This window comes from Tenrec ecaudatus, chromosome 2 (assembly GCF_050624435.1).
Source record: "Tenrec ecaudatus isolate mTenEca1 chromosome 2, mTenEca1.hap1, whole genome shotgun sequence".
In the NCBI taxonomy this organism is placed as follows: domain Eukaryota; kingdom Metazoa; phylum Chordata; class Mammalia; order Afrosoricida; family Tenrecidae; genus Tenrec; species Tenrec ecaudatus.
The window spans coordinates 143,868,077-143,882,769 of NC_134531.1; the positions used below are offsets into that span (position 1 = coordinate 143,868,077).

Sequence of the window (14,693 nt, forward strand, 5' to 3'; positions counted from 1 at the left end):
GACCTCACCCCAGGAATGTTTGTATACAGTAGCTTTTTCCCTATGCCCCTTTTGCATTTCTTTTTAAGCTTACCTTAGCGGACTCATGCCACATTCTTATTCATATACGTCTGCTTCTCTGATGATTTGCTCAGCATACATATTAAATAAGTGTGATGAGAGGATACAACCCTGGCATACACCTTTCCTGTTGTTAAACCATGCAGTATTCTCTTGATCTGTTTACACCACTGCTTTTCATCCATGTACAAGTTCCTCATAAGCACAATGAAGTGTTCTGGAATTCTCATTCTTCTCAAGGTTATCCATAATTTCGTTATGATACACACAGTTGAATTATCTTGGTACAGACAAGAGAACACAAGTAAACGCTTTTCTGGTATTCTCTGCTTTCAGTCAAGATCCACCTGCCATCAGCAATGATATCCCTTGTTCCATGTCCTCTTCTAAATCTGGCCTGAACCTCTGGCAGCTCCCTATCAATGTACTGCAACAACCGTTATTGGGTAATCTTCAGCAAAATTTTACTTATATGTGATATCAGTTATACTGTTCTATAGTTTGAGCATTGTATTGGGTCACTTTTCTTTGGAATGGGTACAGATATGGATCTCTTCCAGTCAGTTGGCCAAATAGCTGTCTTCCAAATTTCCTGGCAAAGATGAGGGGGTGCTTCCAGTGTCTCATCAGCTAGTTGAAACGTTTAGGTTGATATTCCATCAATTTCTATTTTTTCTCATCCTTTCAGTGCCTCTTGAACTTCTTCCTTCAGCACCATTGTTCTTGCTCATATGCTACCTGCTGAAATGATAGAAAGTAAACTAGTTCTTTTTGGTACAGTGACCCTGTGCATTCTTTCTATCTTCATTTGATGTTTCCTGCATCATTCAGTATTTTCCCCACAGAATCAATCTTTCAATACTGCAACTTGAGGCTTGAATTTTTTCCTTGAGTTCTTTCGGTGTGAGGTAAGCTGAGCACACTCTTCCCTGTGGGTTTTCTAATTAAGGGTGAGTAATGCTGCTGACATTATTATATGCGTCAATGGAAAGGGCTAGGAAAGAAACATTTCATTACTTAAAATTAGAGGTGAGCGGAGACTTCACTTTACTTCGATAAATGCATTATCTCTTCTAGAAAATATACTCTACATTGCCACCATATGTTTAACACTTTGCTGCCCCCGTTTCCTCTTCCTTGTCACCTCCAAAAAAGTAAGATACACAAACCAATGACATATCCCCATTTCCCATCCCTATTTCAGGAAAGCAAGCTCATTGGTGACCTTATTAGTGCCATTCTTAAAATTTTATTGCTGGATCATTTGATCACTCAGTCCAACTTATCCAGTTTACACAGGAGGAGTCCAAAGTATACAGAGGACACAAGTCCTATTCGTTCAATGTCACCCAACTAGTATTAGAGCTCATACTGAATCTAGTCTTCCTAACTTCTCGTTCCCATCATTACACCCAGCAAATGTTGAACCAAAATGAATTTGCTTGCTTCTTTTTTGTTTGATGAAAATAGCTGTACACCCTGTAGTATTGTGGAAGAGGTAAAAAGTGCTGATCTTAATACCATGATTTAAGACAATACTGTTTAGGTTTCCTGAGTTCTAATCTGGGCTCCATCAACTTTCAACTCTATGATCTTGAGAAATGGTTTTATATTTCTTAACTTCAATTTCTTCATTTGTAAAGTTAAGATAATCAAATTACTACCTGTGGAGTCTAGCCAATCAGGTCTCAACCTGATGATGCTTCTTTGTGGGCACGGCCTTCTCATGAGGATTCTGGGAACTTCTGCTCACTCTCTCTGCTTTACTTCCTGCTGAGGAGACATACTCAGGAGCTGGAGGAGCCACATGGAGATGCTCCAACACCACTGGTTCCACTGCTATTGGATCCACAAGACTCTCTACCACCGGCCCATGATCTTCCTGCATTCAGCATCATTGCATGTGCTGTGTGAGTCTAAAGAGGAATTTATGGACTAGTACCAGACATATGGGCTACTATCAGACTTATGGACTTGATCTGGACTAGGCTGGAATGTTTTCTCAATATACAATTGTTCTTTGCTATAAATCCCTCTCTTACACATATATGAGTGTCTCTGGATTTGTTTCTGTAGGCAACCCGGACAAACACACTACCTCAAAGGGTTATTTATTCATTCAATATACATTTATTGAGCATGTGGTCTGTGACCGGTATTATGTTAGTGCTGAGGATACAATGTGAACAAGGAACATAAGATCCCTACCCTTTGAAGCTGACATTCTACCAGGATTAAAGGATATAATTTATGTAAAACACCTAGTACAGGAGCTGGCACCCAATAAATGTTCTACGTTAGCTATTAGCAATACATTATATACAGAGTTCTAAATTACCAAGCAGTCTCACAAAGAATCATCTTCAAGTATTAAAATAACTCACAAAGCACAGTATTTCTTAAGGACCAATATTATCACCATAGCAACATTTTTCTGAACTCCTGAAAGGCCCTTGCTTATACCTCTAAAAGGTTCAGTCATGGTTTGTGAAACACCATGTAAAAGGTGTCATGCAAAAGATGACGACAATCCTTTTTAGTTTATTGCAGAATAAAATTTTTATTTTCAATAAGTCACTTAAATGAAACTTCAAGTGTACGTTTATAATGTATAAATTTAAATTTTAAATGTACATTGGGTGATAATTATTTGTATTACAGTGAGAGACATCAAGATGTCTTTCTAATAAATAACTTTCCTAGTATACTCAAAATATGCTCCATTGTTAAGTATTGCAACATTGCCTAGCCACGTCAGAAACCCATGTAATAAGAACCTATATCTATGCATAGTGGAGAAGCTGAAGGCTCTTACTAAAATCTTGATTTCCTCTTTTTAACTCTTTTAAGGTAAAACAACAAGCATCATGTAAATGTAAAATATGTATGCCAAATATTTAATTCATTCAGAGGGAAATAGTATGTTAAAAACTATCAAAACTGCAAAAATGAATTTGCTAAAAGTTGCAAAACTAGCTCCCATGAAGGGATTTGTGTGATCAATGACAAACTATGTTTACTATCAGCGTTCTAGGTTCCAGAGTTTAAAACACCTCAAAGACAATGGAAGGTGAATGTCACTATGTGATCAATGACCTGGAAGGAGATTCTAGTTAATGGCTAGCATTTAACAAAGACACTCAGTTATTTTTTTCTCAAGTCTTTCACAAGGTGAGCAAAAGGCTTCTCTCCTCTTTGACCTTGAGGTTCTCATCTGTTTAATAAAAATTAATGAGGATCTGGCTTGGATGACTTTTAACAGACTGCTAAGAATCAGCTTCTCGGGGGACATGTACTGAGTTGCAGATTCCCACAGGTAACAGAACTTTAATCATCAGTAATCATGATCACGTCACAAAATCACTTTTCTTCTGACATAACATGCCATCTGTTGATGATGGAGACTATGCTTCTAATGCATGATTCCTGAAATTTTTGCTGTTTATATTGCTCTTGGAAATGGACTTATATTGGATTCCTCAAGCTTCTGTCATGACCTACCACCATGATTTTCTAAAATAATTTTATTGGGGGCTCATAATCCATCCATCCATCCATCCATCCATTGTGTCAAACACATTTGTACATTTGTCGCCATCATCATTCTTAAAACATTTTCTTTCTACTTGAACCCTTGGTATCAGCTTATTTTCCCCCTCCCTTCCCTCCCCTCACTCGCTCCCTCCCTCATGAACGCTTGATAATTTATAAATTATTATTAATTTTTCATGTCTTACATGGACTGATGTCTTCCTTTCCCCACTTTTCGGTGGTCCGTCCCCCTGGGAGGGGGTATAGGTAGAACCAACACTATTTTTCACCAACTGTCTATGAGACTAGAAAGAGACATTGTCTGGAAGTACGAAACAGAGAGCATGCCTGCAGGAGACGCCCCCAAATGACTGGCTGAGTTGAATATTTTTGATATTTTGTATTCTATGCACTACATCCTTAGTTGGCTATAAATATAGTCTGACATTTATGGGGGGGGTTTCTTTCTTTCTTTTTAATCTCCCATAGCACTCTTTATCTGCTCAGACTGGACACGCATTAGGTTATCATTCAGCGCTTGCTATGTAAGCATATAATTTATCACAGAAATGTTCAGGGAGGACTTAACTCTTAAGAACGGATGTATCTTCACCCCACTTTAAGGTTTTAATCAATTCAATACAATCAAAAGCAATTTTTTCTCTTACTACGTCAACCAACAGAACTCAATCTACCAATAAAACAAGAAAATGTAATGCTTCACAATTAAAATGATCTCTCTAGAAAAATCTATAGCCATCCAAACAACCTCCTCTAAGGATTAATATTAGATCAAGATTCATATTAGATCTCTAAAATCGTAATTCTGACCCAAACAACTGTGCCCTGTCTCTTGCCTTATGTACTGAGAGGAGGGGTAGCTTGGATTTCCTTTAAATGACCAAACCAAAATTCTTTACATTCCAGCTAAAAATGCTTTGCACACAAGCCTTTGGCTTCCTTCCTGGTTTTAATTTCTCATGCCCATTTAAATTTGATGTGTAATGGTTAGTGGTTAACTCGGGTCACGTATTTTCTGTCCTTCTGGGGGGAAGATGGTCAATCTCCAAGTGTGATAAGTGAAGGCAGGGGCTACATAAAAGAGAATGGAATAGGGGCCCTTTCCCCACCCTTCCAGTTAATCTCTAACTTGGTACACAGCTGTCATTCCTGTTTATACCCCAGTTTGCCAGAGAGCAGAGATCTACCTCAAACAAACAAGCCTTGGGGGCTTCTCTGTGGGGAGAAGAGGGGCAGGACGCAAGACGCACAACGTGGAGGCTGTGAGTATGTTTGAAATCAATGCTGCTGGCTGGGTGGGTTTTCTCTCGTCATATTGAGCCTAGAGATAAGAAAAATCAGATGTTCTCCATTCCTCGGGAGCAGGACAGAGAATACTATCACGATTCTTTTCATGTCTAAGGCATCCGTGCAGTGGTTTGCTCCTTCTACTCTCAGGCAGCTCCATTCACCTATCACTCATTAATAAACACTTGGAAATGTCTATTATGTAAAGTACTGAGAAAAACACAGCAGGGTATTGAAAATATAACTGTATATTAGAACTTGTTATTCCCTGGCTCCAGAGAACTGAATCCCTGCCGTCTCTCTCTCTCTCTCTCTCTCTCTCTCTCTCTCTCTCTCTCTCTCTCTCTCTCTCTCTCTCTCTCTCTCTCTTTCTCTCTCTGCTCATACATACCTTTCTGAGAAGCCAGAGTCAACCTGGGGAAAGTGGGAGGCTAGAGAAAGCAGCCCCTTCCAGTTTTGTGCTCTTGTCTTCATGTCACATGGGCCCTTGACCCTGTCCCGGGGAGACCCGGCAGAACCTAAGAGACCTATAAAAGTGCTGCTGCTGATTTTAAAACTGAAAATGTCGAGTCTGAGGGAAAGTTGAAGAGAAATATACTGATGCAGACATAGAAATGGAAGGAGCTGTGAGAAGAGAAGAAACAGAAGAGTGATAAAAGGAGAACCGTCAACAGCTGCTTTCTACCAGGAATGAGAGACGGAGTCTGGTTCTTTGTCTGGAATTTGCCTCTAAAGGTCTAGACTCTAGAGTCACTATCTACCTGTGAGGAATCCCTTAAGGAGGAAAACTGTCGGCTGTGTGCACTATGCTAAGTGTAGGAGCAGAGTAAGCATTACCTGTTGAAGAGTTGCTTCCATCCCATAGATTTGGTCAAAAAAAGGAGGAGCAAAAAGGAATTTAAAGAATTTGTTTGTGTGTAATGGGTCAATGGCTTAATCTCTTGCTTTATTTTCATCCATATTTTCCAGTTTTCAATAATGAGTATGTATTTTTAAAAATTTTTTCATTTGCAAATTGGGTGAAATTTTATAGAGCAGATCAGTTTTCCATTCAACAATTCATACATATTTTGTTTTATATCATTGATTGTAGCTTACACAGTGTAGTATCACTTGTCCCACTTCCTTCCTGTGTTTCCTGTATTCATTTCTCCTTCATTTCAAAACCTTCTGAAAGTTGTCCTTGGGAAAATGTTGCCCTTTTTGTCTTAAATGGTTGATTATCTTAAGTTATATATACCTCCCTTGTAGTGCTCCTTGCAGCGAGCTATCTACTATTTAGCCGAAAACTGAGCCATGGGGTGAATTCATTTCCAGACCTAAAGGGTGGCTGAAAGTCATACATCTCAGGGTTCCACCAGGTTCTTTCAGATCAGTAAGCTTGATCTCTGCACGATTTTGAGTTTTGTTCTACATCTGTCCACCATGCTATTCAAGATGGATTAGAATGAAAAATGATGCATTTTGTAGGGATATTTGAATAAACTATTTTATAAAAATAGAACAAATCTCTGCATCCAGAGAGAGTCCCTGGATCAGACTGGAAGTTACAGGCCTGACCAAGAACTCCTAAGAGCTCTAAGGCTCTACCAAGATCTGGGTCCTTTGGCTGTTCTCCATCTCGCAGTTAAGAGAATGTCTACCTTCCTTACACACTTGTGCTGAAGATTATAAGCTAAAAGTCTAATTAAACCGAACGTTATAAAATAAAAAGAGGGGAGGGATATAGATACAGACAATAAGGATTTGTATGAATTTCCTCTGATTTTAGTTCAAATGAAATCCACAGATTGATCCTGATTGTCAAAGGCATTCTGCTCAGAACATCAGAAGTAACAACAGAAATCCAGCAATAAGAATCTTTACTCCATGTCAGGTGACTTGGATCACTGTGAAATTTTCAGGTCCTAGAACTGAGCTCTTTAAGAGATCTTCCCACATTTCCAAATCCGGTAGTCTCATCCCTTAAGAGAAAATGGAAATGTAACTAACATGGAAGTGATCTACCAAAGATATCTTCAAAACTTGAAAGATTTCCCCAAGATTGGTCCTAAGTTTGGCTTTGCTTTCTCATTTTCATATACTCAGCCATTTTATATACTTTCTCATTCATATACATCTTCCTAGAAGAGTTGGGGGTGGAAGGACACCTGGCAAGAAGCAACAAAATGGAGACAAGGGCTAAAGACTTTGGTTAACACTTGTCCATGGAAACTGTGTCCCTCATGCTGACCGCTACTTGCACAGAGTATTAGGAGGACAGATGATGTCAACACCAACCAGGAAGACACGTTATCTCAATACTCAACTCCTGGCAGAAGAATATGTGCCCTGATTTATTTTTAGTGCTTTTCTGCTTTAGTAATCCAGTCAGCTGAAGAAAAGCCAGCAATCTGACTGTTCTCTGAGCTCATCACCCTTTTTTGTCCCTTAGAATTTAGCAAGACACCTGCGGGGCAGAATCTATTAGGGGTTTGGGGTCCCATCATTTGCAAACTTTCAGAGACCACACAGGATTATTGCCCCAACCCAAGTGAAAATGTGGGTACCACTATTTCTTTGATAGCAATGTTATATTCAAAGGAGAAAGTGAGGTTGTTAACAAAAACAGGTATGTGTAGCCTATCGTTTTATCAGCAGGGTGGAGGATGGGGTGAGAAGTAAGAAATTGACTTTAACTTTTATGAAATGTGAGACTTCAGTTATAGCAGACATTCAGCTTCTCTGAGGCGTAAGATTGGACTAAGAGTCCACGATGATTACTGCCTTTTCACCAAGATGCCAAAAGTGAAAAGTCAAAAGATTAATCAGTCATTTCCACATCTTTGCATTTGGATTTAACCCCAAATATTTAACTTTATTTCAATCCCATACAGCTTATGAGGACAGATTTATCCAACACCAGCTGTCCTCATATTTAAACGCTGCACCACAAAGACAAAATTAGAATCAAGTGAGGATCATATTCCTCAGCAGGAATTCTGCTCTGTGCCCAGAGCCATAACTGACAAACCAGATGGCAGCATTATTGTTGTTTTTCTTGGACACTTCTTTAGCAGCCACAGTATAAGAGAAACTATCGGGATCACACAAAGGGACATGAACTGGATCCATGGGTACAGATTTATTTCCAAGGTTATTTCTCACCCAAATGAAAGGAAAATGTGACAGAATAGAGAGTAAAGGACATCACCTCTCACAGGCCTCCCTCACAACTATTTGAGAGCTTTACACTTCAGGAATTTTCTAACTTGTATGAGTCTCAAATTAGATGGATGTCTGGGTAAGTCTAACTACCTATTAAATCAAAAAGGGGAAAGCATTTGCCATTGTTAACATATTCTGTGAAAAAAAAGAATCATCTTAACATACTAATGCATTACTTATTAAAGGTTCACCTTGCAGAGTGTTTAATTACAAAAAGATATAGTTATAAAATATTAAAATTTTTATTATTAATTAGGAGTTAATACATATATCAGATCATTCCACAGTTCAATCACATCAAGCAGTATTGTACAACTGCTACCACAATCAGTTTCCAAACATTCTTTTTCTTCCTGGCTCCTTGACATCGGCTCCCTTATACCACACCACCACCACCGACTGTATCCCTGCCTCCCCCTGAAGCCCTTATTCTGCTTGCTGTCCCTATAGGTTCACCAAACATGGATTTCATAGACAGGAAGACATATAGCACAACATTCCATATATCCCATGCTTAGTTTGGGGACCACATTTCTAAATGGGCATTTTACAAGAAGAAAAAGCAAAAATGACTGGTAAACACATGGAAAGATTCCCAGCCACATTTATGACTAAAGACATACAAGCCTACAAAACAATGAGATTTTGTCTTTCATCTACTAAATTGGCATATATTAAAAATGAAGAAAATAAGACTTAAACATATAACCGTTAAGAACATTTAAGTTTGGAAATTTTGACCTTCAATATTAAAGTTCAAAATGCATATGCTTTCCTCATCTATAATTCCACTATTGCTATAGACATACGTACAAAGATATTCATATAAACATTGTTTATAAAAACCACGGATTCTTCAACAAGACACTGGTCAAATAGACTCTGATATATTGTACAAAAATATTATACAGAAATTTAGAACAATAAAGTAGATTTTATATGCTATTATCACATGATAACATATATAAAGTAGAAAAAGTATAGAATAGTATATATGAAAATTAAATTAATGTGCTCGCTTCAGCAGCACATATACTAAAATTGGAACAATACAGAGAAGAAAAAAAAGAAAATTAAATTAATATGTGTAGATAAATTTTCTGGAAGGAAACTGTTAACAGTGGTCATAGTGTACAGAAATTGGAATTGAAATAGCTCAAAATTTACTTTTCATATTATGCTCTGAATTTGTTGAAATTTTCTCTGAGCATCTATTACTTAATAAAAGTGTTTTAGCACTCAGGTTTATTTCACTTTTCTGGAAAGTTCAATTGTGTAGAACCTCCAGGTCTCTAAAAGTACCCTAAAATTCAATAGAATTAAGTTTTACTTGGAGTAGCTTAGGGCTAATGGCATTTTACTGTATTCTAATTCTCAGAAATTGGTCATTCCTGTATGTTATATAGAATTGACCAGAACTCCACTCACTTAATGGGACAAATAACAAAAAAGGAACTGTTTTCATAGGTCACTTTTATTTTGAAAGTGGATTGGACTCCATTACACTTAATAAGTTTGTCAAATCTGCAATTCCATTCTTGGAAACATTTTTCAAACTCATCTGTTTGGATGGCTGACAGCACCACCTTCGTTTTTTTCTTCACCTCTTTTACATCTTCAAATCTCTGTTCTTTCATGTCCCTCTGCAGTTGTAGAAACAAAAAGCAGTCACACGGAACAAGGTCAGGTGAATAAGGGGCAAGGTCAGGTGTGGGGCAAGGGAGGCATGCTGCTCTGTGCCCCACACTGGCGCACAAAGATGCCTGTGTGAGCAGGTGCATTGTCCTGGTGGCCAAACCAGCCCCCTTGTCTGCCACAAACCAGGCCTTGTTTGTCACACACTCATGCAATCTTTTCAGAACCTCTGAATAGAAAGCTTGATTAACAATCTGACCTGGTGGAATAAACTCCAAATGGACTACAAGTCAACATTTTCATCAGTTCAGGAAGTTGACGGATGTCCAGAACAAGGTTTATCATCAATTGACATTTCACCTTTTTGGAAATGAGAAAGCCTCTTGTACACTTGCGTTTTTCCATAGTGCTGTCCTTGTCAGCGGTGTTCAACATCACAACAAAATATCACAGGTGCACTCTGTTCTCTTAAATCAGCCATTGCAGCAGCACTGCTTTTCACTCTGACCAGCGAGAGCCTTCAAGGTGACGCCGCTGGAAATGTGTACTCTGAGCGCTCCGCTCCGCCCAGCGCAACTGCGGGCTTTTTGGAGTATCCTCTTGTATGTGTGTGTGTATACAAATATGCATACAGACAGACACACACACACATATATGCTTATATGTGTGTACATATACGTATGCATTTACATTCACACCTTGGTGTCATTTCAGTCGTCTTTTTAAATGTTCATAGAGTCGATGCTATGAGAATACTAAATATGACAACCCTCTGAACGCGTTAAATTCTTCTCAGACATTCACGTAAAGGGACCTAGCACCTCAAGAATCCAAAGAATTAACACAGTACAGATCAGGCAAGTGTGTTCTGGTTATTTATGTGAAAGCATTATATATATATTATTAATGGAGCAATAATTTAGATAGCAAAATATTAGTAAAAATTGTACTGCCTTGCCTGATCTCAGCAAGCCTCAGGTTAAACCCAAGACAACTTAAAGTATCGCATTTTGACATTTTACTGCACAAAAAAAGCCCTCTGACGATATAGGCTGAGGTGGTAGAAAGAATCCATTCTCCATGTTACTTTTGAGAGTTACAATATGTGTGTGTTTGTGTATAGTTTGGGGTATTTTAATGGAACTGAAGTACTTAACATATAATAATGTATATTATGAATTATAAACTGACAAGTATGTCATTTTCTACTTCATTTTACTTACTGTTCATTTTCTTGGAGCCCTGGTGGTTTAGTGGTTACACATCAGGTTGCTAACTGCCAGGTCAGCAGTTCAAAACCACCAGCTGCTCCTCAGGAGAAAGATGAGGTTTTCTAGTCCTGTAAACAGTTATTGTACCAGAAACCTACAGGGTCAGTCTGTCCTGTCCTATAGGGTCACGACGAGTCAGCATCAGCATGATGGCAGTGAGCTTGGTTTTGGGGGGGTTTCTTTTCTTAATTATCTTAAATTGGGTAAAGAATCCTGGGAACCCATCACCTGACCTGAGAACCAGAACAATACCAATCATTCATGTGCTCTCTGCGCTCCTTCTGTGTGTCTCCCACCTGTAACCACAATCCTACATTTTGTTTTCATGTCCTTGCTTTTCGAATAGTCTTATCAAAAGTATACCGTTATATCTTAAGAGCTTTAAGTAAAATGAATTCCTTCTTCATCCATTAGTGTTCATTGAACTTGATGGAGAGCAGGACCCTGCTCTGAACACCTTGGGAGTGTTTGGGAACTAACAACACACTGTTCTTGGCACTCGGCACTTTTTTGTGAAGTCTGATTTGGCAGAGCAATTTGCCAAGTGCCTGCTTTATGATGGCATCCTTAAATAAGAGAGAGGTTGGCAGGGCTCTCCTGGGATTTGTGCAGACAGAAGAGGCTTATGCATACAACCCCCCAGTTCCTGACCCAGGGTCAGTCTGTAAAATAAGTAGCTACCCAACACTCTCCTCCTCCCTCCTTTCCGCACTCTTTCCCTTTCTTTCTAACAATATTGATTTGTTTAAGGTGAAAGTTTACACAACAAATTAGGTTCCTATTAGCAATTTCTATACAAATGATTCAGTGATATTGACCACACTTCACAAAATGTCATGATTCTCATTCGTTCCATTTTGGTTGTACTATTTCTAGCATTCTGGTTTCCCTGCTTCTTTATGGTCTCTCTCATCTTTGCTTAGAGCAATTTGTGACCATTTGGTCACAGAGAGATGATTTTTAAGATGAACTCACTACTCAAGAGTGGTATTTGTTCTATTATGAACCAATCTATTATTTAGCTATGAGTTCGCCATCTCTTCCTCATGTGCAATTACGAGCCTCAAGTTAAGTTCCTGTTGCTCAAGAACTAATATGAAGCTTCTAGCCCATCTGTCTTACACAGGATGACAGATAAATGTCCTACAAGTATCTACGGTTCCTGTCATGTCGCTCTCTGTCATATGGAAACCCTGCAGTGATTCTTTAACTTACTTTTTAAATAAAAACCTCACTTCCATCGAGCTAATTCCAACTCATCGTAGCCCAGTGGGACAGAGAGGAACTACTCCTTTGGGTCTCTGCTCCTTTAAATCTTTCATGCAGCAGAATCCCCTCATGGTGGCTGAGGCGTTCAAACCGCCCACCTTCAGTTATATGAAAGTCAAAGCTGGTTTTTTGGTTTTTCCTGTGTTGAAAAGTTTATATTTAGGATTAGCCAGCTAGGCTCAGTGTAGATGATTCTGATTTTGTTGGCAACATCTAAAGCTTCATAGTCAGGAACCAGGTGAACATAGGCTTCTTCTCACCATCAGGCCTGATCAAGGTGTTGACCTTGGCTATGTCAATGTCATAGAGCTTCTTCACAGCCTGTCTGATGTGGTGCTGGTTGGCGTTGACATCCACAATGAACACAAGTGTGTTGTTATCTTCAGTCTTCCTCATGGCAGACCCCGTGGTCAGGGGAACTTGATGATGGCATATCAAGGGTCCAGCTTGTTTCTCCTGGGGGCACTCTGCCGAGGGTATTCCGGCTGCCTTCAGAGTCTCAGGGTCTTGGGCCACCAAAAGGCGGGTCACGTGCAGATCTTCTGTTGTGTGTGGCTGTGGACGCCTTCCTGGCTTTTAAAGCCTTTGCTTTGGCTTCTGTTTTGGGAAGGGCGGGAGCAGCCTTCTTTGTCTTCAGCATCATCTTTATAAAAAGGCCAAAAGCTGTTTTTTGAATCTGTTTCATCTGAGTATTCCAACTACCTCAGGGCCATGGAGTCAATTCTGACCCATAGTGACCCTACAGGACAGGCTGCAAGAGCCTCTGGAGGTTAGACTAAATCTTTGCAGGACTGGAGAACCGGCCAACAGCTGATTATGGTTCGCCTAACACATAGCTCATTATGCCCCCAGGGTTCCTTCCATCTGAGTTTTAGTTTCCTTGAAAGGAAAGTTGAAGGGCTAACTTCACCTACTGGGCTCCAGGGTCATCGTGGGCCCAACTGTCCAATGATCCTATGATTCTTCCTCTCCCAGAAGTGACTCGGAAGAGGAAGAATCACTCTGAGACTGCAAAGTTGCAGTCTAATTTCCTCTTCCAGTTCTTTCAATCTTACAGCTTCTCTAAAACTGTCCCCCAGAGGCCCTGCTCTGAATGTGACTCCCTGTCACGACACCCTCCCCTCCACATCGGGCCATTGCAAACTGCCTTTTGCCTGCACGACCTTGTCAGAGTCAGACTTTCCCCTCAACTCCGTACCTCAGCTTTTCCATCACTCACAGAACTCAGCATGGCCAACGTGACAATGAGCTCGACTGAACTGTGCTAAGGGAAGAGAGATGTCCTGTCTTAATCCCTTCCTCCCCTGTTGTGCGTGTATAATCCCGTAGTGATGGCCTGAAGTGAGCTGACGTGGGAGAGCATCATGTCATCTAGTGAGAATTTTCCCTTTGAGCTTCTTACGTATCTTTCTTTACTGAAGACGTCTGCTGTTCCGCCAAGGTCTCTGGTGCAAGTCTTTGGGACTTTGACCCAAAGCAGTTTCACACCTAAAGGACACAGTCAGCTCAGCTACTGCACCTTTCTCCTACATTTTACAATTATTACACATTGCCAATCCCATTCATCCCAACATCACATATATTTTCTTATCCACCAATGCAATAAATCAAAGAACATTCTGAGTCTTGGAAGGAAAGGAGAGCTTGATGGAGGGCTGGGTCCAACATTGAACACTGTGGGAGACACAGACGCCTGTTTCTACTTGTCCTCTGTATGCAAAGGTTATTGGTGAACATACCTGTCCACATTTCTCTAAGCCCACTGCTGCCGAGTCGATTCTAAGTCACAGTGACCCTACCTAAGATTTTGGAGGCTGTAAATCTTTAAGGGAGCAGACAGACTCTGTCTTTCTCACACAGAGCAGCTGCTGGGCTTGAATTACTGACTATGAGTTAGCACCCCAACACTTCCCTGACAAGCACCACCTGGGCTCTTTAAGGACCTTCCTAAATTCAAAGGTAGTTTCCACTCCCCTCACTATCATCAAGTCAATCAGACTCACAGTGACCCTGGAGGGCAGGGTAGAACTGCCCCAGTGGCTTCCCAGGCTGTCCATTGTTACTGGACGTACAAAGCCTCATCCTCCTGCAGAGCGTCTGGTGGCTTTAAACTACAGACCTTGAGGTTAGCAGCCCAATGCGTAACCAGCACGCCGCCACCAGGGCTCCACAAGGAAGGTTAGTTACCAAGTAGAACCCCAGGTTTTTTGTCAGCACCTGGGCCTTTCCTCCAGTTTCCCAGGGAGCCCCCACAGGAAGTCTATTTTTGTAGAGTTGGGGTGAAGAGCTCTCTGCTCCAGAGACAGCTCCTGTGAATTTTACTCCTGGCTCTACCACTTAGTAGCTTTGGGCAATCTGTATAATCTCTCTAAGCTTATGTTTCCTTGGTTTAAAGTGACAAAAATAGTATCC

At 40.2% G+C, this 14,693-nt stretch overlaps 1 protein-coding gene and 1 long non-coding RNA gene across 4 annotated transcripts in view; one reads left to right on the forward strand and one right to left on the reverse strand.

Annotated features, from left to right (window-relative positions):
* Positions 1-276: 276 nt before the first annotated feature.
* LOC142439319 (uncharacterized) overlaps positions 277-14,693 on the reverse strand; it is a 75,372-nt gene continuing 60,955 nt past the window's right edge. Inside the window, exon 4 of the long non-coding RNA XR_012782846.1 lies at positions 277-801. This is a non-coding gene — a long non-coding RNA (uncharacterized LOC142439319). The remainder of the gene's footprint in view (positions 802-14,693) is intronic.
* MYOT (myotilin) overlaps positions 4,595-14,693 on the forward strand; it is a 69,365-nt gene continuing 59,266 nt past the window's right edge. For all 3 annotated transcript variants that reach the window (XM_075541596.1, XM_075541595.1, XM_075541597.1), the window contains exon 1: positions 4,595-4,874. The gene's annotated coding sequence lies outside the window, so the exon portion shown is untranslated. The remainder of the gene's footprint in view (positions 4,875-14,693) is intronic.